This window comes from Bombus terrestris, chromosome 1 (assembly GCF_910591885.1).
Source record: "Bombus terrestris chromosome 1, iyBomTerr1.2, whole genome shotgun sequence".
NCBI classification, from domain to species: Eukaryota; Metazoa; Arthropoda; class Insecta; order Hymenoptera; family Apidae; genus Bombus; species Bombus terrestris.
The window spans coordinates 9,815,240-9,838,636 of record NC_063269.1 but is presented as its reverse complement, the minus strand read 5'-3'; the positions used below and the strand labels follow the sequence as shown (position 1 = coordinate 9,838,636).

At 32.3% G+C, this 23,397-nt stretch overlaps 1 protein-coding gene and 1 long non-coding RNA gene across 2 annotated transcripts in view; both read right to left on the bottom strand.

Moving 5' to 3' along the window:
• LOC100644117 (leishmanolysin-like peptidase) overlaps positions 1 to 23,397 on the bottom strand; it is a 206,828-nt gene that overhangs the window by 174,473 nt on the left and 8,958 nt on the right. The window lies entirely within an intron of this gene.
• LOC105666023 overlaps positions 1 to 23,397 on the bottom strand; it is a 65,291-nt gene that overhangs the window by 38,595 nt on the left and 3,299 nt on the right. Inside the window, exon 2 of the long non-coding RNA XR_001098955.3 lies at positions 13,308 to 13,368. This is a non-coding gene — a long non-coding RNA (uncharacterized LOC105666023). The remainder of the gene's footprint in view (positions 1 to 13,307; positions 13,369 to 23,397) is intronic.

Below are 23,397 nucleotides of genomic sequence, written 5' to 3'. Positions count from 1 at the left end.
AACTTGGGACCAGCGAAGGACCTTCAACGTGTACAGCTACTGGTTTACGCGGTGCAATGAACGAGACTATAATATAGAGTCATGCAAAGACGAGCGGAATAGAAGGAGACACCGAATGAGAAGGTAAGAACAACGAACATGAAGGGCGTGATATAGAGGAAATCGTAATCCAGTTTATCAAGCCAAAACGCATAACCCGTGCATCTAAGTTCGCCCGAATGAATGATTGCAAGTTATGATAGCTCTTGTTTATTCGCCACATTTACGAACGTCCGCGATGCGTAAAATAATTCGACGAAAAATCAGGGCAGTTTGCGAATCAACGATTCGATTAATTTTTACAACGATCATAGTCAGTTTCTTTCAATTTTTTGGGATGTGGTTTCGATCGATTTCACATTCTGACATTCTAAGACGCTATTTTATCGAATTTCATTTTGAAAAGAATTGCAAGAATGAACGAATCAGTCCAAACAATTTTAAAGACAGATTGCTGCTCCATCGATCTTCTTGAACGAACCATTTGCATACGTACGCTTGGAACTAGTTGGAACTTCTTGTTGCATTTTGTTTACGATAAAATTTATACGCGGTTTCATAAAACGTCAAATGATACGTGACAGGGATGTACGCTGTATTTTATTAAACATGGAATGTGGTGATAAAAATAAAAGATACTGTATATAATAATATTGGTGTTATTACTTGTCATTCTTTGTTACGTATTATTTATGTGTTTTGTTTATAATAAAATTTGTACGTGATTTCATAAAATGAAGAACGACATATGCCGATAAAATATTTCTACGTTTATTCATTTTCAAATATCAAGATACCAAAGCTGGTAGGATTAAAACCAGTCACAGTATTATCGGTCCATAATTACAAGAAAAATAGATCCATTTCAATTCTATTTTGCACTCTGTTTTGCACCAATTACAAAGTTTAAAAAAAGACTATTCTTCTCGAAATTTATCTTATAATCAATACGTTGTTGATTACCGTGAAGATACTCCTTGTAAGTTTCATGAAAACCTGCCCGAGATGTATCGAATTACTTTACGCGAGCACGTCCGCCTCCAATAATACGGTTGAATGAACGAAGTCGGAATGCCATAGGAATTTAAATTTCTGCGCGTCGCTTCAGTTCGACAGACATCCGGGAATAATTGCAAACTCGGTCGAAAGAGTATTTCAATCAAAAACGTTACAAAGTTCGGTACTTTTCTAGTTTGAACATATAATCTGGGCGTTCGCGAGCATCACAGTACGACTTTTCATCACGAACAAAAGACTCTTGCCCCTAATGTACGACTCGTTCCTTTGTCTCCCTGCGTCAGCCCTATTTTCAACCAAGAAAGCTTTGATATTCCAGTCATTTCAACTTGGAATAATATACTGAAAAAATATTAGTTAACACACTATTCCAGATACTTGAAAATTTCTCAAAAGAAACGTGTATTTGATGTCAAAGATAGGAATTGTTAGATAGACAAGTTTTAGTTTAATTTTTCTTTACAAGAAGAAATTTACTTTTCATTTAATAACCAAGAATTCTCGTCCGTGTTTGTCTCTTTTCAGAAAAAACTGAAGGATATTTAACATCTCTAATTCCTGTTCTATAGATTTCAATAAGTGCGTCTGTAATTGCGATAGGGATGAATCATATCTAACTGAATCATGAAATTTTAGACCAGTTGATTTTCAATAGATAATAAATTAAGAAATATAAATAGGATTAAGAATAGGATTTTATAATCCTGTTTCTTTTTACGAGGTTCGATGTAGCCTTTTTCAGGTGACTGTCCATTTATTTATAAATTTTCTCTCTGCATATTTTATATGTTTTTATATATCATATGCATCCGTAGTGTAATTATAGTTACATAATACGATTCAAGATAAATACTACATTTATTATTTCGTGACATGACGAGATTGTATATTATAACATATATAATCACTAATAATATAACTTTAAGTAAGTAAATTAATTGATTAATTAATTAAACGGCACTCTCGGAATATTTATCACTGAAGCATAAAAACAGGAATGTCATTTCAGGAAATTCAAAGATATACTTTGCTTCCTCGGACGATAAAATGTCTGAATATAAGGAGGAGAATCATAACTATCATAACTAACATTTCTCTCGAGTTAAAGCTGTAACGTATACCTGGCCAAATAGTTGCTCTTTCTCTTCGGGGTAACACAGACTAAGGGGACATTCCTGTTCCCGCGTAAATATCGATCCGTTAGATATCACACAGAGAGTAGGAGAGCTCCAGAGGAATGATACGGAAAATGTGAGATAGGTGAAAGTGTGAACAATGCTTAGTGTCGTAGTTACCAAGTGCAACTGTCTAGTTGGTGAAACCTACGCCATGATGTCATAGCACGAACACACTGCATACTATGTGTACTATGCGCAATAAGAAACAACTACAACAATTGCATTTTCATGAGTCTTTACTTTTTCTCGCTTTCTTATATTCATTCGATTAAAATTGAGTTCTACAATATGATTATTCAGGTAAGATGGTACATAGAAAGACACCTCCGATACATTTCAAAATCAAACTTTTTCTAACTTTTATAATATTTTTAAAAGACTGGCACTACAAGATATTATATTATGGTATATATAAATAGAGATACAAAGCATTATACATATAATATGTACATATACGTAATGGAAAGTTTTCAAGTTAATTTTTAGCAAGGTACAACATTAAATTAATAAAAGTTATAGCACAGAAATTGAAAATTTATTTATATGTTAGTACGAAAAGATGTAAAAGCAGCTGGTTATATGTTAGACATATTAATTTACATTTATGTTACTTTAACAAATGTGTAAACATATTAATGTAATAATTAAGTACTGTTTCTTTCAAGGCAGTTTTGATCCACAAATTGTGTAATGGGTACGCATTTGCTCATGTAATTATTCTTATCGGTACAATTTTGAATTTTGCTGTACATAATATGGACATAGTTTTCGTAAATACATAGACCTTTAACAATTTTCTAGCGTCACGTAAGTAACATTTAAATTTCGTTCTAAAAAATATGTTACAACTAACCGTAATTTTATCCTGTTCTAGCATACCAGATATGTGGGCATGAACACGATAAGAATTTCTCGTTGGTAATTTTTGATAATATTTTTCTTGTAGCTAGAACACATTATGTTAAAAAGCTCTACTTTCTAGCGATTACTACACTAGAACTTATAATTTAACTAAGAATGCATTATATTTTGTTGAAGTTCTTAAATCCTGTTCAAGAAACATAAGTATCAAGTGAACTCAACACTAAACAACACAGTATGTGAAAAAATGTCTCTAGGATAAAACACTGTAATGGTGAAATATTTCGTTGAAAATTGTACTATTAGGCACCGGCATAAACCCGAGAATGGAGAATTTTGTGTCCCATTATATACCAAGGTGGGTTATTCGCGCCTTATCATCCAACTGACTAAGCGCAGCCCACTCACCATAAACCTCAGTACGGTGAACATACAGTGAAAAATGATTAAAATTACCAAACGGAAATGTTTGTCTTTTATCAACGAATATAAAGATACTTATTGTTAAAGTTATTTTAACATCCATATTTTGACTAGGAATTAAGCATGATTCAGAAGCAACTATCCAAATTCAATTTTTAGAACTAATAATACGAGCTGTGATAACTGATGAACTGTTCGGATGAACAAGATTCTACTGTAGTACTACCAGTTCAATCGTGCAAAAGAGCTCTAACATTACGAAAAGAAAGCATGTGAAATATTGAAACGATTGAAATATCTTAATACGTTGACTGCCACGTGAATTTTGTGTATTTTGCCCTGGGGACCGCAATAGATTGAGATTTACTACACCATAACGTTTAATTTTCGCAAGACGTCATTGTATTTGCATACTTTTCCTTGACAACGTTATATCTAAGTCACTCAAACCGTTGAAAATCTTTTAATTCATGAAATTGATCTTATTTTAATCGTTTTAAAACATTTAGTAAAACGTGCATCATAGATGACCATCGTGGCGGTCAACGTGTTGAAATACATACAGTGGGGCAGGTAGAAGATACGTTCTGCGGTATAGGAATTCCATGATATGCAGGATCCTACCGTATCTTAAAAGGTGTAGATCAAAATTTTAATAGTCACTGATGATCTTCAACGATAGGATAGATATAGATGATTTTCCGAATCGGCCGGCCTGTGTATGTACATTACACTATCACAGATATAGGTCGTCAAGTAGAATCGAATGGTCTCCCGTCGCGATGGAAATCGAAATTTATGGTTGAATCTGTGGCACTCTCGCCTCGTTGCTCATGGAATTCAAGGATATGTGTATCTAGCTACAGAAATATGCAGAAAACTGTATGCATCAATTCCACTACATACGCGCGCTAGTATAGTTACGGTTCGCGCGCATACGTGAACAGCTCACACAGATAACCAACGTAGAGACCGCGAGATGAAATCGGGCAAAAATGACTTTTTCATAACGCGCGATCATACATTTACCTCTGTACATGTGCGGATGTATATGTCTATACATATATTGTATGGTGAGACTGTCGTGCAAAGAAGCACACGTTATGACGAACGTTCCGCACAGAAAACTGGTTCAACGAAACGTATAATCTTGTAAGTTGAACCATTATGGGCTGATTTTGTCCAACACTTTATTTTTTGTTAAGAATTTTACTTCTGCATGACTTCGCACGATCTCTCGAAGAAAAATGAGGTTGGAAGTTACGCCAGAGTTATTAATGTCGCTGCTAGGAAGTACTATTCGATGGATAACTGAAGGATCAGGAATATTTAATTCGCAGGATATGTTAAATTTAAAGTTACAATACCTTACCCTAATATTTGAAAGAAATCATTTCGAAGAGTCTTTTAATAAAACTTATACGACATATTTTGTTCGTTGTTAATATTTATTGGGGCACACATATTTTTAAGCAGTCAGTATAACACTATTGCCACTGTTATATAAACTGTTCACTGACTAGAAAAGTAACTTTAATTTGTTAATCTAGGAATCATTAAGCTTCATTCCCACTAACTCAAGGACTTCAACACGAAGGGGAACTCAAATGACATTTATGTTCAATTGTTCTCAGTTTAAATACTGATTAAATTTCAAATTTATGAGACGAATATCGTTTTCTAACAATGGAATTGTTATAATAATACATTTTCTTTTATTTGTCAATAATGTTTCCCTTCTCATGGTTCTATGTAACTCAGCTCAAAATAAATATAAAACACTAAATAAGAAACTAATTAACCAAATATTGTTTTCCTAATATAATTTCCTAATGTAACCAAACATTAATCTTCTTTACTATAACGAATTTTTAATCTTTTACTATAATGATGAATATGACAAGTTCCTGATACAATATATCACAAAAATAAGATGACTGCAACAAGATGCTGCATCGTATAGAGAACCGAAATAAAATAATTGATTGTTGATGTTCGTTTATTTAACTTCGATATTGAGTATTCTCAATAATTTCTACAAGTGTACAAAGATTCGCAGATTAAACATCTGAACGTGCATCAAACAGTTATGCGGCGCTGATGGCATATCGGAACATAGGTCGTTAACTTTCTCGAGCAACGGAGCAACGCTTTCACGTGCACGATCGTCCGAATGGAAGTCACGTTATCGTTTGATTATAGTCGAAAACTATACTCTTTCAAGCGAAAGTCATTTGCCCCATAGCAAATCGCAATAACGTTCAAAATTCGGACTAGTAGTTTGCTTTGAAAAGGTTATTGCTGAAGGTAGAAGAAATGGAACATCGTAAAATATATATGAGATTACAATATAGATCCCCTATGAAAAGTACTACTTTATACGTGTATGGTGCAATTGATATATCAACATTTATTTTTAAATATATTTTAAAGCAATCGCAATTCAAGCAATGCAATGCAATGTTAACATCACAAATTCAAATCTTCTATTTCATTTTTTTGTATAAATCTATACAAGTATACTTTTCATATTCTTTTACAACAATTAACTAAAATTATTTCGTAATTATTATTTTCGAGAAAAGCAGACCCCATAATTTTACACAAAAATGCATAAACATCCATAATCTACACGTAACTTAATCACCAAATATATATGTAAATTAATATGTCAATCCTAGTTATAGAAAACAATTATCTCATAATTTCTAATAATAATGAATACAGTGAGACTATTACCGTTACGATTAGGTATGTTTGTTTTAGAGTAGTTCGACTCTAAGAAAACTGTCTTGGTGAACCCCGCGTGATACGATATCCATTGCCCTCGAAGGAGATATCTTGGATTACCATCCTAAATTGCTAGCAATGATTATCCCCTTTATTGGCTAACTTAAGAGTAGAACACTAACAATTCAAACTGTAATAAGCCAATCGTTTTTATTACAGCTATTTCTGAAGTTTACGTAACTAATCGCCCACTCGCAGTTGGTTTATAGAAAAATTTCACAATGACTTTAAATTTATTCTTCTTTACATTCATCTACGCTTGGCTTTCATTTTTATAGTACTTTATTTGCTTCATTCTTGAGCAATCCATTGAGGATATAATATCCAATACTTGATTTTAATAATCGCAAGTGTTTAAAATATAAATATAATCAATTTTGTCTTTAAACGGATTTGCTTCGCACGATTTTAATTCAGCACGATTTAAAGAACAAACAATTCTCTTTTTGCACGAACCAATTCGATTTAATACGGTTCGAATGGTGTCATTTAAAAAATTTCCATTGGAATTTAATTCTTTGAAGCTCGTTTTGGTATTTTTATTATGTCGTTCGAAGCGGCGAAACTGATTCAATTACAGTCTCATGCAAAGGAATGCGTCTACCGTCAAAAAGTGGCAGCGAATAAAATTTAATAATATGTCATTATATAAATTAAAACAATATAATATAACAAGAAATATTACAATTGAATAAAAAGCAAAGGAAGATTCGATTACAGAATTTTATCTAATTTATTCGAAAACAACTTATTTGTACTGAATTTTTATGTCTTTAATCAATCTTATATTTTTTCATATATTTCCCCTTATCTTTTTTTTCGTTTTTGTACGGTTCATCGAAAATCTATCGTGTAAAGATAGAATTGGATAGAATTATTGGATGCGTCTTTGTTTTATAATACCGCGTCATATTCGTCGTATAGACTATGACTGAAATACAACGAAGGCCAACTGCGATTGTATCCAACAATTTTAATTTCTGACTTTACTTTCAAATTCCTAAATACACATAATACATTTGCGAGGACGATTACAATTTCGATAAATTATTAAATCGTTAGACATTCATTTATTTCTTAAATTTTTATTGCGTGTTATTATAAATACATTACTACCATGCATAGTATACCTTAAAAGCTATAAGGAATGAATGGTTTGATCTTGTCATATGCTTATCTGATTTCCCGTCGGCGTGCAGCGTGTATCATCAATAATTCATGTATATTTTGTTTCCCATGGTAAACTACGCGTATGGGATAAAAGTAATCAGAGTTTAGATTACTTCATTCCAAACCGAGTAATATTCTGCCAGTCAGAATTAAAATTAAAAACATCGTGAAATTTGGATTCTTAATACGTGTTTTTAAATATTCCTAGAATAAATTAGAAATCAGAAAACTTATTTCGAGTACGTACTTGATCGTCGTAATACATATTGAACGTTGTTTTCTGATCTGAATGCTTATTTTTCACTATTATGCATCTAATAAATAATATTAAAATTAAAGATATTGGTATTTATATATCTATTCGTACATTTTTGTAATATTACAGGCGGAAGGCTAACATACGAATAAAAAATAAATAGATAAATAAATAAAAATAAAATATTGATGTTAGAGGATATACGATAAATAAAAATTCGAATACCGCAATAGAGTTAAATTTATATTTTGGCCCAGTTGCATGAGACACTCTTGCAATGAAATGGAAACGACAGAAATATCGATACGCTAAAAATTGCTTGTTTATGTTACATCCGTACATATGCAGATTCTGATTCAAGGGAACCATCTATCATCGCTCAAATAGTATAGTTTTTTCACTGGCGGACATGAGACCGCGACCAAGAACGACAGATACGTCGTTAAGATTAAATGTTCAATTTCGAGCATGTGGGTGACTTTCGGGAACAGAAGCAGTGCTTCGTCACTTGCAATCTTGATTGGTCGAAGAAGGAGAAACGGAATGAGAATGGGTACGATCGCCGATAGATATTTCCTTTACGCGAAAAACCGTACCTATTCAATTGAAAACACAAAGAAAATCGATTTCTACCTATCAGGAGTAAGCGGTAAATATCTCACGTAATAAATTTTATTTTGAAGTGCGGCGATGTATGGGAAAAACCATTGTCAGTATTGTCAATTGTTGCACAATTGAACTAATATTATTAGCGAAATTTTACAAGTTACTTACAAGTTATAAACTGCTTCTTGACAACGGCAACAACAGAAGTTTGATTAAAAAAAGAAGAATAAAAGAAAATTTATAGAGATAAATTTTACAGATTGCACGAAATTCTTTTAAATAATTCTATACAGATTGTTGAAAAATTTAAGAGTATTTCCGCAAAGACTTTAGAAATAGAGATACGATCAGGAAATACAAAAGAAAATTGCCATAGTTTACATAATTTTATCACAAAAGTTGGAACCATTACGCCGCTATGTCCTCTACTTTCTCTCGGTTGTATTATCCTAATTTTGCTCAAATCAGTTGAATATACGTAAACGTCAGGAAGAAAGCAAGAACCAGAAAAACAACAGGAAGAAAGCAAGAGCCAGAAAAACGACAGAATACTATTATACGCAAATGAAACACAGAAATTTATTTTTATACATTGTACAACTAATTTCTATCAATACAAAAATTCATCGATAAATTTTTTTTTGTTCGCAGAAGTTAGAAAAAATGAGAAAATTGAGACAAAATAAGACGCGTATAGTATCGTTCGACAGTCGTAACTGCAACTCAAATGGTATCCTAGACGCTTGAACTTACAATTAGCCGTATGTAAGCCAGTAGGTTGACGAACTATTGGTATTCAGTCCTCCTTCAAAACGGTCTGCTAGCTAATATATTGAAATTCATAGCACGAACGAGCCACCGCAATCATCATGCGTACAAATATTTACGACTTAGGTAAAACAAGTCTAATATCATGTTGATGGCCGAACAGCAATGCTCGAAATGACATCGTGTAAATTTCAAAAGGTGAGTAAAATACTGGTACCGTCTCATTTTTTACATTTATTTTACGTTTCACTCCATATCAATTGGTTTTTTGAAATATAAATCACTGACCAAAAATTTGCAATTACTTTTCCAGCTCTACCAACATTGAATCACCTGTAATTTTATGATCAGAAATTTATTCGAAATATTTATCAGAATAAAAGAAATAAATTCTTTCAAACAAACCTCTTTACTTGGATTTGCCGGCTGACTTGTCGAACATAGTAGAATTCTAAATTAATTTCTTTTTCAAATTCTTGCGTTCAGAATTCTTTTATTTTCTGTTGAAATCGGTCATCACCTTACGTACAAGCGAATCAGTGTAATATTTACCGCTTCTGTGAAAGTTTAAATCTACAATCAATTGCTTTCTACCGTTTATAGACAATTTACGAGGCATTAAAAAAAAGATAGTGAATCACTACATCGAATATTTCTGCAGTCATGCTGTATCAATATTAAGAAACTGCACTTTTGCAAAACATTTTAATTCGATTGAAAAACGCTACTTGATACATGGAAATGAAAGTATAATGGCTAGACAGCGTATTTTTCTAATATCGAAGGAGGTTTTAAAAAAAAAGAACCTGTGCATTCAGAATTCTACCAAAAAGTGGAAAAATTTGATGAAACTAGGCAGAAACGGAGAAGAAATGGGAGACAAAGTCGGAGCACCGTGTGTTGTATGTAACCAACCTTTTGTTCTGTTAGCGTATTTGGTTTGTTCGGTATAGGTACGTACAGTTTCGACCCCTTCGATTTTCCAGCCTGGAGGGCTTGATCGTGGCCCGCCTACAAACAGGATCTGATTAGACGAGCGAACGGGTGTCCCGGAGAACCAACCAATCGATTCGAATTCAGAATCTCGAATTCACGATGGTTCGTGCCCTCCAGTTGTACCTGCGTATCCAAGTACTGCTACCAAGCTACCCAGAGCATCGCAACCCATCTAGATTTCCGAAGGCAGTTCGTGTTGCGATCTGACTAATGAAGACGGATATTGGAAGCGCGCCTTCGATTCACATCACTGTCTCAGCACCTATTAGCATCTTCCAGTCTCTTTGGGGACATACATGCTCCTACAAATACACCTAACATCTCCGTTTCTAAATTAATACTGCATTTCTCTAATGTGATCACTCTAATGTGATCTTTCAAGAACAGACATCTTCTGCTTTAGTGCAATTTACTACATTTTCTATTTCACTATATTATACTGTATTTTTTATAGTCTACCTATTTGTTATCTATCTTAATTAATATTTATATCTATGCCTATAATATTATCTTTATAAAAGAAAATCTTCCCATTTAAATGACCTTTACGATTCTATTGATTTCTTTATATCGTGTTATAGAATTATTATACATAGAAATATAATAGTCACATAAGAAACAAGAACGAAGTTAAGAATACGAAAGAAATTTATAATATGTATTATTACATATTAATGATAATTATTATTACTATATTTTTCGTATGACAATAAGTTGCACAAATGTTGTTCATGAAATCCTCTGAAAGATTTCTAAATCGATATCGTTTAGTTCCTTTTAAGAAAAGTAGAATATGTAGGTTGTATTTCCGCTAAATGTAGGCTGATTTGTTTGACAACCTGTAGACAACGTTCATATGACCAAGTATCCTACACAGAAATATATCATACCAAAGATTTGCTTGTGATTGATTAATTGTTATCAACTTTAGAATTCGCTAGATATAAAATTTTAACAATATAATAAATAAAAAAACCAGCATTCGCTGTTATTGCAGTGAATTTTAGAACTCAAGTATTTATTGACAAACGAAAAATATGGAAAAAAAAACACTTAATAAAATAAATTTCTATTTATGCATGAGATAAAAGCAGATATATATTCGACCATTACGCGCAATGGTATTGTAAATTGACCAATAGATATGGATATTAAGCGCTGCTTTGACCTACATCAAGGTCTGGTTACCAATTAATATACGTTCCAGTCCACTGTGAATACACGACACACAAGTTACATATAGCGCTATAGTATGTATCCATGTACGTATACGAAGTACTCGAATTTCTGCGAACGTATTTCACCATAACGGCAGATTACAACGCCTAATGTGAATAATGAATATACGTCCATAGTTCATACATCAAAGATAAATTCGCGACGATTTTATAAGCCTAAACGAATTCTTCTTTGAAACGTATTTTCAACGACTGCTTAGAAATATGTATATTTAACAGAAAGATTATACAAGATCAAAGACTCTCTGATACTAAAGGCAGTATCGCTTGCGTAAACAAGGTTCGTTACGCTTACCAACTTCGGATTATGAAATGCACAATAGAGTTCGTGTGGTTGCCGTAACCTTTTGGTTGATGTCGAGTATTCTGCGAGTATTCAATGGCTACAGAAGAGAACTGTGAAAGTCCGTGAAAAGAAAGTAAACTTTGATAGTCAAAGCATCAAACTATGATCAAATGAAACGAAGATCAACTTGTACAAACGCAACAAATAGCTGAGAATATATTATAACCTTGTAACATTGGTTTCATTTCTTAAGAAGTGATTATTATTATTACTTTTATATTAATATATCAATTCAACTTCTTTTAATCGTGACAACTAATCGATCGATTAAACTGAAGATTTTGATCATGCAATAGCCAATCGAAATTCCGATATTGCAAATATCCCACGTCACAAAAGAACCTATCGACAAAAAAAGACACTATAATCTTGTCTCCGTACACCTTCTCTCAAATATCAAACGCCTGGTCTCTCGCCTCCCCTACCATTCTTTTCGCCTCTCACACGTATTTCTGTCTCTTTCATGTTCCTCTGTATTGTGTTTCCTTTCTTCTCTCGAATGGAATAAGTTTAGCGTAGGAAATTCCATTTGGACAAGAAGCGGGAAACTCGGAACGCTTCGAAGGAAAGTTTCATGGATAACTCGTCGAATTGTAAAATCAAGTAGCACGCTGCGTCTTCCTATCTTTCGTCCCGATACTATTGGAAACGAACGTTTGTACCGCGATCCTGATCGATAAGGCTACGTCCTTTAAAGCAACAACAGATTTCATCGAAGCGTAGATCGTTCGGATACTATCCACAGTTTACCGTAAATTTCTTTTGCAATCCCGTTGAACACGAGAACACGGTAAGCAATAAGAATCGAACCAGCGCTATGCCACGCCACGCGTGGTAGTGCAAACACTTTATTTGTTTTCCGGCTCGTGAAATCACTAAAACGCGAGGCCACTTTTTATCTACCGTACACTTCTCTTATGAAAATACAATCGCGAACAACGCGCGGTTTTCATCGATTCGAATCTTCTATGGTTGGTCGAAAATGGGATACACGCAAAAAGATAGATCCTTAACGAAAACAAATTGCGAAAGAATCGAGTGTATTTTCACCTCGCGTTTCGTATAAATACGCGATTATCATTTTATACGATTTGATCGGAGTTGTTCTAACCATTTTCATTTTTCACGATTGGAATTTATATTCGGAGATAGCATGCACGCAATTCATTTTATACCGGTAATTTTATAGTTTGTAATTTCGGCTTTTATTAATTTTATGGATTTAGAACGTGTGCCTTTAATTTTATGGTAACAGCCGGTATATACTTTGTTTACACGATAATGAATTAATTTAACGTGAAGCAAAGCACTAGAAAGGGAATAGGAGTTCCTCGAATCACGATTCGATATCTGTGTAATAAATTCATTGCGGGTGTTTATGCTTTTACGAAATATTTGAACGTGTGAAAATGCATATAATGCATATATTGTATAAAAACGTACAAAATATGCAAAATAAACTAATATTATTTATCGTTATATCTATTGGTTGCAATGTATTGACCAAAATATGAATTTACATAAACATCCGCAATCCAGTTATAGATCTCAGCAGTCTACTATATTTTATAAGAACCTAACTTTTAATTGAAAAAACTATAATAAAAATCATTACTTACGATTTCTCCAAAACAAAATTGACAGATAAATGGCCTTTTATATATACATGATGCTCCTTACCTGAAACAAAAAAAGGAGACGATTAGGAAATTAAAGTAACAAATAAAATATCGTTTATTATAAGTATACAACTTTCAAACTGTTAAATAAAATAATCAATTTAATAGAAAAGATATAAAATATTATTTAACTACATAATACTTTTACTATTCTCTAATCGCATATTATGTTAACAATTTTCCCTTACAAACGATCATGATAAAACCAGCTAAAACATTACGTATGTGCATTGGATTATATACTTGTTTTTCCAACATGAATAATTCACGATTTATATCAGGTGTGTACATAGGCATCTTTAAACAATCAATCTAGCAAACATACAACAGCGTTCAATCATAATTAATATACGGTCAGAATTTGTAAACACTAACAACAAATTCCAGGTTGTATTGACTTATACGTTTCGCTTATTTATTCAGAAACACTATTTGGAAACCTTTAAATCACGAAATATCTTTACTAAGAAAACCTGTTTACAAACAAGTACTACAAGTTCAAGATACTCGACTCATTACGTAAGAAATAGCTGAGAGTAAATAAACAAATAGTTTAGTTGCTAGTAATTCATCGAGACTCTACATCACTAACAAACATCAAATACTTAACATACATCAAATATTTGATTAATATTTGGATTTTGTACAGAGAACAAGATAAAAAGTTGCACGAGTCACATATATGTAACAATTATCTTATTAAATCATGATAATTTAGTGACTGAAGAAACGATTTGTTATATCGAATACAATGCAACCAATAGAATAAATAAAGGATTGGTACGAAGAATAGCAAAAATATTCAGTTCCCAAGTCATGAAACAAATGGCATATTCAAAATCATAGTAGTGAAAGTAAGTCAAAGTTTCACATACTGGAATCTAGTCACGTATTTCTACTTTTAAAATCGTAACTCCTTCAACATCACAATTCACTGAATTATAATTTTACTTTTTACCGAGTATACCATCGAAGATATCATAACAAGTTTCCTATAATAATAAGTCTCTTCGTCAAAAATAGCACCGAACTGATTTACACTGCTATGGCTCTCAATCGACTGTACAAATTTTAAACAGTATCAAAATTGAAATAATAATTGAATTTCGTTGGAATTAATAAATTTCGAATAATCCACGTCGAATGACAATCTATTTCTTGGCCAGGTGGATGGTAGGCACGATTCACTTTCGAAATCGGCTAACTTCAGCCGGCAGCGGAATAATTAATAGTTTAATTTAAGTCCTCGCACCCGAAGGCGCGATTACGCGCAAATATTTGCGAAAAGCAGCCGGATCCGGTTGCAACGGCGAGAGGACCGGCGTTCAGTTCTGATTTCGATTTCGATCTGGATCGATCGTACGTTACAGTCGAATTAACGGAAAGCCGCGTCGGGACGCAAGGATTACCATTATTTTCGTCCCGTGCAAATCCAGCAAATCCGTTCTACCGTACAAATATTCGCTTTCCCTGTAACTGCCGAACCATTTGTTCATAAATATTGATACGTTTAAAACCTCCAGCCAAATGAGGCATTTCACGTTTTAATTTCTTCCACTACCTACGCCTATGCCGAATGTACTCCGCGATATCGCAGAATCATACTATGCGACATCGGTATCACGACAATTTGCATTTAATTGGTTCGTATCTAGCTTTGCGAATCGATTGACTATTTATACTCCGAATGATTAAAATACAATCAACCGGTGCTACAATTCTGCACAATACATCAGGCCGGTTTAACACTTTTTCCAATGCATTTTAACGTTTACATTTAACTTATAGATTTCAGATCTGTCGAAAGCTGTCAGGAAAATATTCATCATATTCATGTTATATGTCAGATTTATGTAGTTCGTCAAAAAGTATAGAATTTTGTTTCTGATTGTTTAGCCTATTATTATTTTAATATTTGGATTATTTGATATTACAAATGTGTCTCACCGATCTGATGTAATATACAGACATACTTTGGACAGGAAAATGTCAATACACAATATACATCTGTATTCATATTCACAAAAATATAAATTTACATAAACGTCTGCAGTCTAATCATTAATAATTTTATATGTAACAAAATAAAATAAAATAAAATTAGGAAAGTATAATGCAGGTATGGAACGAGGCGCACATTACATGTATCCAATCAATAGGGAATACATCTTTCATCATACATCATCATTAGGTTCCATCCTTTCAGCCTTTTTTTTTATAAATCTTTTATAAATCTGTGCATTACATTTTTAATTTTCGTTCATCGAGAAAAGCAAACTTCGCGTAATATAGCGTTTCGGCGATGGATTCTACACACGAAAATGGTAAAACAGGTTCATATAAACAAATGCACTGTTTGACCTTCTTTTCGAATTATAATAAGTTTTATGTTGGAATAATTTATTCGTTGACAGCGACGAATTACTTCGCGAGAGAATTGGACAAGGCTTTCACAACAATACTTGGAGAAAAGGAAAGGGTAATACAGTCAATGGTAAAACGTTTCCAGGTTTGTGTTCGGAAGCAAAGACGTCATGTTGGATAGGTCTCGAGAAGTTATACAGATACAGTTTGTTAAGACAAAAAAACCCTTGACATAGCTCTGAAACAAGATCAAGCAGGGCATATGTATATATGCATTTTTTTTTTTTTTTTTTTTTTTTTGTTTTCATGTGCAGAATCTACCGCCGAAATGGGTCACCCTGTATATTGTAAATAAAATTAAGCAAATATTACAAAATAGAGCGGCGTTTAAAGTCCAAAGAATCAATGACCTTTAATTTACGAACAAACCACGAATGCATAAAAGTCAGCCGACAAAAGTAAATATATATATATATGTATGTATGTATAGGTATATTTCCAATTGTTCAATCGATAGGAAAGTCCGTTCATTCATCCCTCTCAAGCATCTCTACAGGCGTACCGTCGGTTACACCGAGTCTTCCGCCCCATCTACCGAGAAACTTTTAGCAAAGAACGAGACCGACGTAAAGCCGGACCAGATTGGTTTACTTCTATGACCACTTCGCTTCGAATTTCCTTTGATCGTGCAGGATCCACCTCCGAAAATCTTTCGCGCTTCGTCCGTGAGGAAATAAAGTGGCCCTTTTCGATACCTGACAACGAAACTTTGTAACACGCTAAAGCCAGGATACAAATAAAGGTTTCTACAAGTGTTCATCTTGTTGGAAACTTATCGCAATCTAATAATACAATAATCCACATCGGATTTGTAAATATTGATTTTGGCGAGAATTGATTGGGAAGCCTGTATGAAGAAGAAGAAGAAGAAATAATGAATTCCTGAAGAAGGATATTTCTTATATAAATTAACAATTCAGTGCATTTAATTGTACTAATTAATAAATCTGTTTCTTTAATGTAACAGCTGCGCGTATCTTCTCTTGTTAGTATAATATTATAGTTTGTCATTAATCACATCATTTACATACTGCATTATAATATTGGCATGATATACATAATTGGTATAATGATAAACACCGATGACTCTCCTAGCTATTACACTAATTTCAACGGGGAAGTTATTGACAAAACCTTTATTCGACAACAACGATATTTAATAGGTATTATTATAAATGAGATGTTTGCAACTAATATAAGAAAATGAGTATCATTAATCTTTAAATTAGGTTAATCTCGAATGTCACAATCTAGCTTCAATTTCAATCAAGTAAAAAAACTTTAAATATATATTATGAGGAAATCTTTAGCATACATTCGAAACGAGAAATCACGCATATTAATATTTTCTTCAAATTTACGACAGACGATCGAAATAAACAATAGAGTCAATCGTAGATGATCCGAAGGTCAATCTAAATTTATTAAAACTTTCCAAGTTATCTTTTGTAAAATAGTAATATTAATATTAAAGTATGATCTGGCAGCAGAGAATTTGCAACATATGTGGCAATAATAAAACAGTTCTCAGTCCTTCTAATTAAATATAGAATATACGAAATTTGCAGTGAAATTTGATAGTACTTTATTTTAATAAAAATGGTCATTTTATAAGGTGCGCAAAGGCTTTTGAGTATCACTACAGGACCTCTTCAAATATACGAAGAATTTTTAATTAAATGTGAATGTTCCTGTTACACAAGACAATCTTTTTGTACATATTTATTTATGTAAGACGTAAGATACCATGTAGCCGATTATACAGATCTAAAATTATTAGATTCACCTACATGAAACAAAATTGCCTTGTGATGAACTTTCTAAGATTATCGCAGTAGCGCAGCAATAGATTCCACGTTCAAAGGACAAATGTACTAAATATTTAAAACTGCTCACCTTCCTAAAGATGAGATATTACATTCGTCTACGAACGTCGTACTAATTAGCACAGTGGCATTGCTTCGAACCTTCATGGTCCTCTCCTCTGGACTCTATTCAGTCCGCTTCGAGTTTACTATGACTACCATTGTCTGTTCAAACAATCCCTCGTGATTAATTCGGAACGTTTTCAGTGAAAACTATGACAAACCTGTGAACAAGCGGACAAGAATTCCAATGGAAGCACCAGGCGACTCGCGACAATCAAAATTCCTAGTGACTATTGATCTGAATCATCATCAATGTATTTTTCACCACAGATAGAGAGATTAGCGATAATTAAAAAAATAATACTTTTTACGTAGTGTCAATTCTTCCGTGACATTTGTCTCATAAAGACACAGTTCACAGCTATGTCCACATTTTCTACTACATTGCGAATTACGTAACACTTTTATGCGGTTAACTGGGAGTTGTTAAGACGCAGAAACGTTAAAAAACTTTTATCTCAACCATAGAAACTATCTTTTAACATGTATAGTTGCGCAAAATGTTACACCATATCGTCAATTTTCTAGAAAAATGGCACAACTAACAATAGGAAAAATATATTTATCTAGAAATTAGTTGGAAATGGAAAATTTACAGCAGGAAATTGTTAATTATATTCAACTGTTTAACAATGAATTTCTCAATGAAATTTTTCAACGTCTTTTGATTTCGAAAATCTCTAGCAAAATATTGTTTAGGGTGGTATATTATTGTTAACAAAATATCGAGGCAACTTTATTTTGGTCTATGACACTGTTCTTATTACGTAGTATCCATAATTTTATGGGATAATTATCCCAAAGAAATGTTGTTCTCGCAGATTAGCTACCTAGTTAAGAGCTAGATTCTAAGTTTTACGTTTATGGCGTAAGACAAACTTAGGTTTATATATATATAGTATATATGTTAATTAAGTAATTACAAGATGAATCATTTTTTAAATATATCATTCTTCTACAAGTCGACGATATGTAATTTAACTTGTAATACATAGATATAAAAAAGTAAATTGTATCTACTTAAAATTTTGCAATAAAGCTTCAAATATTTTGTGTCACAGTCATATTACCGTAAAAATATAGCAGACCATTTGCATTTTAAGTAATAAATATGATATGAAATATAATATTTCGTAGCACAGAATTTCAAATAAAATTTATCTTGTTCCCAGTATTAATATCTGATATTGCCAATACTTTAACTAAATAAATCTTAATTAAATACCAAATAAATAAAATAAATCTGTCAATCGTAATTTATCGAGTGAAATACACAATTTATCAGAGTTAACAATTAACAATTGATCATTTCAGCATGGAGTATAGAGAAGAGACACGAGAAGAAAAAATATTCTAATTGCACAATTTGTGCTCTCGACAAAGAAGTATGCTTCAATAAAAATATTCTCGATATAAGCCATGGAAAAGTGGAAAATTGCGGTCTATTTTTAGGATCGATGGCATATCCCAAATAGACCGTTCTTTATTAAGGAAAGGAAGGGTTGAAGTTAGCGTACCGGCAGAAAGCCCTGGAAAAGTTTCGAATATGCATGGCTATGCAATTCGTGCGATCCCTAGAGGCGCAAAAGTTGAGCGGATAAAAAGCGGGTGTAAAAAGAAAGAAAAGACGAATGACGAGAGAGACAGGAAGAAAAAGACGAAAGAATGTTTCGCGCGCGAAGCAGTCGACCATCCATTTTCATTCGTCTACCAGAAGACCAAACTTTCGGTCCCTACAAAAGGTATACACAATTTTGGCTAATTAATTCGAGCTCACTCAATTCATCTTTCAAAATCTAAAGGTAAATTGAATCAATTCTAATTATTCTAAGAATTTCGTTGTTACGATACAAGACCTGAATTATGATTTCGTCTCATTGATCATTTACACTCGCATAATAGATTTTCATTTAGTGACATAATCGAAATTATAATTTCTGGAAATATATAGATTTTGGGAAAGATCGGTGTGTTTTAAAAACTGTATTAATAAAAACAAACAATATAAAATAAAATATGTTACTATTATGTACGTCAGTATATTTTAACATAATTTATAATGTCTATATCTATACCCTAAAGAAAATAAAACCAAATTATAAGAATGTAATATCGCTATATCTAGATGTTATTACTGGAATGTAAATACTTCAACAAATAAACAGTTGAAATACAAATTTTCTTTATACTATATATTAAATTTCAGAAATAAAATAAATACTTCATTCAATGTGTCGATTGATTTATGCAACTTATCGCAAAACACTAACAACCGCAAAAGAAGAAAATTTATAACAATCTATAAATATTGGGATTTTTCTATTAAACAAGAAATAAGTGGTCATCCAACAAATTCATACTAATTGTTAAGCGAAGTAACGAATATGCACTTTATTTAAATTTATTTACAGCAACAAATTCGTTACGACTCTGTTTGCAGAGTTTAAAACTAGATTTATTTCTACAGGTACACATAGTCATATACGTGGAATTGCGTGGCAATACAAGACTAGTCTTAAAACACTGAATTTAATATCTGACATATAATACATACATATGTGCGTACATTTCCAGCTAAAATTTGATTTCAGCTAATGTAAGATAATATAATCCACAGGTAGAAAGTAAATCGTTTCGACTAAAAGTTACGATCAATTACGTAAACGATTTTGCTCAACGCGAGAAAATTTCGATTACGCTTTAAATACGAAAATACCATTGCTAATCAATTTGCATCGCGAAATTTGTAATTTCATTGCTCTCGTGCATGCAATGAGATAATCGATATTATCATTATAAAAGAAAATATTATTTCAGTATATTCTTAGCTACCAAATGAATGAGAACGAACACAATATTATTGATAATATTGTACAACAAGAAAATGAATGATTCCTACAAATGCAAAAGTATGCGTATTAAATAAATAAAGAGATAGAGGTATAACAACCTTCTACTTATTGACAATTTTTTCTCGGTCGTTCAAGGTTCTTCCTTCCTGCATACAAATATTTCCTATAACGTGCAATATGTGTAAATCGATAAACGCAATCACAAAATTGATCAAATCTTCTTTATCTTTTTTTAAATCACAATGTGGCACGATCTCGAGTATGATAATTTGAGAACATAACAGAAAATCGAATGCTACTTTCAATGTGCATTCATGAGTAGTCGAGTACATCCGTCCCATAAACGGTTATCGATGAACGTGCACATTATAGTAGCGCAATAAGAACTGCACAATCAATCGATTTTCGGTAGTAATTCCGTTTTCATAACAGTCACTCTCGTAATAGCCACAAAAATAACGACACGCTTGAATTAGAAACCTACCTGTTTCCATCTATAGACGAATTATCATTAATTATTAAGCAATAAGATACAGTAACTTTGTTGCCTACATATACATTAACATTCAAAGGTATCTTGATCTGATTTGTATTAACATTCAAAAGTATCTTGATCTCTTTAACATGTGTAATCATAATTACAGTTATTATATATAATTACAGTCTGTAATATACGTAATTCAATCAGAAAATTATCACGACTACATATAGCAAAAGCTAATATGCAGAAAAAGGATAATTTGTAATTGCAGAAAATGGCTACTTTAAACTAACTATTTTTCAGACATTTATTTTACTGGATACTAAATTCATTTAAATTTTTCTATATGTATATATATATATCTTTTATATTCATATATGAATTCATATTTCATAAGATCAATTTTAAAACTAGAAACACACTACAATCAAGTACAAAATTAATGTATGTATTCCTTGCCTTAAATTGTATTATATACTACACAATTATCCCGATTCATTAAATATGTATGAACAGCCAAAATTACGTACTGTATTTAGTTAAGTATTTTATAAACGAAGTTAAAATATGTAAAACTGGTATTATTCTTCTTTTTCTGAATCAAGGAGAACATAAACTACAATTTCTATTTTTATCTTCTAGAATTTTTTGAGAACGTAGTACGTATGTGGTTTTATAAACTAATTCTTAAACAAAACTGTCGTGAGAAGCAACGACACGAAATAAACCTATAACTTTCGCGAATTCGAAACTCGAAGATGCATGCTGCATTATTAAAATGACAACAGCGAAGCCAGAGAAAATATTTGGCTAGAATCCAATAAAGGATCGCACAATTCCACCGTAACTCTCTCGCTCTCTCTCTCTCTCTCTCTCTCTCTCTCTCTTTCTCTTTCACCGCAAGTTCTTCTAGAACAAACCGACCGGATTAAATTATAAATTACGACAGAGAGCAATAGCAGGAAAAATCAACACGTGACGATGCGGCCGGATATTCCGAGAGGAACTTTTTCGAATTTACGGGTAGACGCTCATAACATCGAAATTCAAGTACACCAATAAACACAGACGCGCTATATATTATACGCTGACACATCACGTCCGCCGTTAACTTTTATTCCCATTCAAATTCTCTTTGATACGATTTTTAAAGTTTGCTTTTACGAGCGAACCACTTTTACTTAATGATCGCCTAAAATTGCTAGAAAATCATTTTACTACGCAAATAAGCCATAACGTGTAGTTCGTTCTATGGAAACTAATCAAAATATAAATGCAAAGAAACCGTAGATATAAGCTTCGCTCTGTGATAAAAAGGTAGCGCATCCCATAAATTTAAATGTTTGCGTAACTTCTACGTACGGTAAATTAATTGATTTTCGATCTTTAAGAAATTTTATCATACAGTATGGTCTATTACTATAGGAACTTAAAAGGAACAGTCCTATCAAAACATAAACTTTTCTTTTTTTTTTTATTTGATAGAATTTTTACAATCAATACTCATCGAGAATAAGTAAATTATTTTGACGTGGTACTGTAACTTGGATTATAAGTGTTTATAGTATGTTTGATTCTAGTCGAATCTAATGCTTAAATCTAAAGGGTAATGTCTTTTTAGTCTGCGGATCTGATCCGTCGTGTCAAGTAATTGGGTAACTAATGGGTTTTAGTGATGTTAACTCTTACATTATATCTGTTACTGAATTTGGATATTTCTTCTTTAACTGTGGGTAAAACATGAACTTTTAATAGGAAAATAATATTTCTCAAAAATTATGAATCGTTAATAATTTATTATAGTGACTGCTACGACTACACCTAATGAGTGGAAAGATATTTTTGGGAATTGAAGATAGAAATTAAAGGACTAAATTAAGGGAACGGAGACTATGACGGATAGATTATATTTAAAAGTTTTAAGTGATCATAAACTAAACATCAGTGAAGCCAGCCTAGCGAAAACTCGACGAAATAATACTGTTGCTAGATCAAACGGAACAGAGAAATAAACATGATAAAACTGTTTCGTTCAAGCAAATTGAATAACTTTTGCTCAGAAAGGAAACAAACAGGTTAATAAAACCAGATAAACTTAAAACTTTATTTATATTTAGAAATTACTTCGACTTTTCGGCGTAATTGCTTTTAAAAGAACAAGATTCTCATCAACCTAAAGTCGTTTTAAATAACTTTAGACATTTGCAACAAGATAAAAGTAACTAAATTATTCTACAACAAATTAAAGTTACGTATAAATGAAGAGTAACTAATTTTTAAGCTATTATCGTGTAAGAAATAAGAAATGTGACTAAGAACAATTTAATTCAGTATTAAAGTGTCCA